We start from the raw sequence: 4,650 nt of genomic DNA, 5'->3' as shown, positions 1-4,650 counted from the left end.
TGCGAGAAATGCTGAGTTGCACCGAGGTTTGATGACCAGGTCAAGCTGTGGGCACCTATGCAACTGGCTAAGTAAATCAGTTCAGAGGTTCGGAGAAAAGCAAAGCCTACTTCCGACGGGACCATGCATTGCGGTGATCAAACCAGTTGTACTTTACATAAAGCGAAAGTACAAATAGTTGATCTGATACGTACTTAACAAAAAATATCATTTTTACAGCTTATTTTATTACGGACGATGTTGTCTGCAATATTTGCATGTGATTATACCTCTCTGCGTGAACTCACTCTTGTTATTTCTTTAATAATATCAGTCTTTTCGACTTGTATATTGGGACAGAATTAACCCCGGTGGAGCTATGGAGAAAACTCGTTTGTCAACTGGAAAGTGGCTTTAAGCGATGGCGAACGCACTTTAAGGCCTTTGTCAACATGCTTCGCAAGTCTTCCCGAGATTACGCACGACATAGCAAACAAGTGCAGTAGGCTACTCAGAACAGTTACTTGTTTGCAGCAGCGATGTCAGCCAGAAACCCCTTACTGATTTGTGTTCTTACGCTAGTCCAATATAATCTCCATGGGAAAAGTTGAATTAGTATTGGGACAGAATTAACCCCGGTGGAGCTATGGAGAAAACTTGTTTGTCAACTGGTAAGTGGCTTTAAGCCACTTTCGGAGATTCAGAGAAGTCCATAACACACAGTACAAGCTGCCCCGCAAGAGGAGAGTTGAAGTGGAAAAATTTACCCGTACCACATGTTGTCGGAACGGAATCGATATATTAATGTCCCTAATCTCTAAATGAATGTATGAACAAACCCCCAAAAATTTCTGTGTCATTAATAGCAGCGATCCTATTTATTCGTCATCTGGTGGGCCAGATTTCATTCGCTATTTTTTTTTTTCCTCCACAACATACAAGTCCTGACTTACACCTATTTCAAAACGAATTTCTAGAAAGCAATTTAGGCAACAAAACTCGATTAACTAAACGAGACAGACATCTACAGACGCTGAATGAATGGAGGTCTGCAGTCACATGAAAAGAGGAGCGGATAGGCTACTCCGTTATCAGAACTTAGGATAAGCATTTCCTAGAACTATAGACAAAATCGATATAGAATGCTTCACCAAATCAGGTCATAGATACACTTTTACTTTAACGTTCTAGTTAATAATCAAGTTTTGTCTATCTCTCCTTCCCCTACGCCTCTTACTCTGCACCTCCCACTGCGCTCTCTTTCCCGCTTTTCCATCCCTTCCATGACATAAACTATACAATATTATAATATTCAAATGCATAGTTTTCAGTCTAATGTATCCCGCTATTTACCATGTTTTAAATAACACTTGTTAACAGTGGTTTTGGTGCAGACAAGGTACATATACTCCTGGAAATGGAAAAAAGAACACATTGACACCGGTGCGTCAGACCCACCACACTTGCTCCGGACACTGCGAGAGGGCTGTACAAGCAATGATCACACGCACGGACCAGCGGACACACCAGGAACCGCGGTGTTGGCCGTCGAATGGCGCTAGCTGCGCAGCATTTGTGCACCGCCGCCGTCAGTGTCAGCCGTTTGCCGTTGCATACGGAGCTCCATCGCAGTCTTTAACACTGGTAGCATGCCGCGACAGCGTGGACGTGAACCGTATGTGCAGTTGAAGGACTCTGAGCGAGGGCGTATAGTGGGCATGCGGGAGGCCGGGTGGACGTACCGCCGAATTGCTCAACACGTGGAGCGTGAGGTCTCCACAGTACATCGATGTTGTCGCCAGTGGTCGGCGGAAGGTGCACGTGCCCATCGACCTGGGACCGGACCGCAGCGACGCACGGATGCACGCCAAGACCGTAGGATCCTACGCAGTGTCGTAGAGGACCGCACCGCCACTTCCCAGAAAACTAGGGACACTGTTGCTCCTGGGGTATCTGCGAGGACCATTCGCAACCCTCTCCATGAAGCTGGGCTACGGTCCCGCACACCGTTAGGCCGCCTTCCGCTCACGCCCCAACATCGTGCAGCCCGCCTCCAGTGGTGTCGCGACAGGCGTGAATGGAGGGACGAATGGAGACGTGTCGTCTTCAGCGATGAGAGTCGCTTCTGCCTTGGTGCCAATGATGGTCGTATGCGTGTTTGGCGCCGTGCAGGTGAGCGCCACAATCAGGACTGCATACGACCGTGGGACACAGGGCCAACACCCGGCATCATGGTGTGGGGAGCGATCTCCTACACTGGCCGTACACCTCTGGTGATCGTCGAGGGGACACTGAATAGTGCACGGTACATCCAAACCGTCATCGAACCCATCGTTCTACCATTCCTAGACTGGCAAGGAAACTTGCTGTTCCAACAGGACAATGCACGTCCGCATGTATCCCGTGCCACCCAACGTGCTCTAGAAGGTGTAAGTCAACTACCCTGGCCAGCAAGATCTCCGGATCTGTCCCCCATTGAGCATGTTTGGGACTGGATGAAGCGTCGTCTCACGCGGTCTGCACGTCCAGCACGAACGCTGGTCCAACTGAGGCGCCAGGTGGAAATGGCATGGCAAGCCGTTCCACAGGACTACATCCAGCATCTCTACGATCGTCTCCATGGGAGAATAGCAGCCAGAAATTGCTGCGAAAGGTGGATATACACTGTACTAGTGCCGACATTGTGCATGCTCTGTTGCCTGTGTCTATGTGCCTGTGGTTCTGTCAGTGTGATCATGTGATGTATCTGACCCCAGGAATGTGTCAATAAAGTTTCCCCTTCCTGGGACAATGAATTCACGGTGTTCTTATTTCAATTTCCAGGAGTGTATAAAACTTAATTCTATATTGTAATGTGCCGCAAGAAGTGAAGTCAGAAAGAGTCCATCACGTCAGGATGAAAAGTTATGACCTCAAAGTTAGATAACATACAATTTGTAAGTGCTTTCTGTTGGAAAGGAACGTGGTAAAAGTTAGTGCAGTGACCTTTTTTGTTCTTAACTTTAATGTGAACTACTTTTTAACATTAACATTTTTAACATGTAACATTAGTGTATTTTACATTGTGTATTAAAACCCTCCAGCACATACATTTGTTTACTCTTCCTTCTATATTATCTCAAGTCTTTGAATTTTTATTATCTTTTTCAGGTATTGATCTGGCTAAGTTCATTCGTCAGAAAAGTACCTTTGATGGCTTCTCAAAATGTTTTCCTTCCCCCACTACATATTAAGCTCGGCCTTATGAAGAATTTTGTCCAGGCAATGGACTCAAATGCTAATTGTTCCATGTATCTACGTGAAGTTTTCCCTGAAGTAAGTGACATCAAATTGAAAGGGGATTTTTATTGGGCCATAAATTAGGAAGTTAATGCATGATAAGAACTTCGAAGAAAAATTAATTCAGTTAGAACTTGCAGCCTGGCTTTCTTTTAAGAATGTCGTTGAAGGTTTCCTAGGGAATACAAGAGCAGAAAACAGTGACATAATAGTGGAAACTCTTTCAGAGAACTATAAAAATCTTGGATGCAGAACGTCACTAAAAATGCACTTTCTTCCCTCTCATTTAGATTTCGTCCCTACCAATTTGGGGGCTGTTGGTGGCGAACACGGAGAAAGTTTCCATCAGGGCATTTTGCGAATGTAAAGCTGCTATAAAGGTAGATGGACCCTTCAATGTTAAGTGACTACTGTTGGCATTTGAAGCGTGAGGGATATACATCCCTCAGAAGGGAGTTGTCATCAAAAAGACTCAACCCTCCACCATCAACACCATCATTGAGGATACCAATGTTGCAGTTTTTCTTGTAAAAATGTACATTAGGCCCAGCACACTAGAGTAAGATAGTTTTATGGCATTAAGTATGTTATATAATGTCTAAATTTAGTGTAGACCACCCTAATCTCTGTTTTTACATAAAGGCATTTAAAAATATCCGTAACGAAAAATTATAGGGTGATGGCGAAAATCTAACTGCATTTTTATATTCGTCAAGCCCAGATTAGTTAGATCCACCCTATTTTATCTCTGTACCTAAAAAGTTTTTTTGTGTTGTATAGTCTAATTGACATAATTGACGTAAGGTAATATGGGTTCAAGCTCCACGATGTTTAAATGCACTCGCCTCACTACCTTAACCCGCAGGACGAGGGATCTACTGAACGTAGTGGTTTCATCATTAGGGCTCGGATTTGACAGTTTTAACTTTATAGAACCTAAATGGGGCTAAATCGTATTTAAAGGCCTAAAAAAGGCTAAATAAAACTTCCGCAGAAAAAGTATAGGGTAAAGTGGACTTCTGCAGAAACCCGATTTTTAAACACATTTTTTGAATTAATACTAAAGCTTTACTGCACGATTAAATGATGATGGCGTCCTCTTGGGTAAAATATTCCGGAGGTAAAATAGTCCCCTATTCGGATCTCCGGGCGGGGACTACTCAAGAGGATGTCGTTATCAGGACAAAGAAAACTGGCATTCTACTGATCGGAGAGTGGAATATCAGATCCCTTAATCGGGCAGGTAGGTTAGAAAATATAAAAAGGGAAATGGATAGGTTAAAGTTAGATATAGTGGGAATTAGTGAAGTTCGGTGGCAGGAGGAACAAGACTTTGGTCAGGTGACTACAGAGTTATAAACACAAAATCAAATAGGGCTAATACAGGAGTAG

The sequence above is a fragment of the Schistocerca gregaria genome, chromosome 1 (assembly GCF_023897955.1).
Source record: "Schistocerca gregaria isolate iqSchGreg1 chromosome 1, iqSchGreg1.2, whole genome shotgun sequence".
Lineage (NCBI taxonomy): Eukaryota > Metazoa > Arthropoda > Insecta > Orthoptera > Acrididae > Schistocerca > Schistocerca gregaria.
This window is presented reverse-complemented; position numbering follows the sequence as displayed.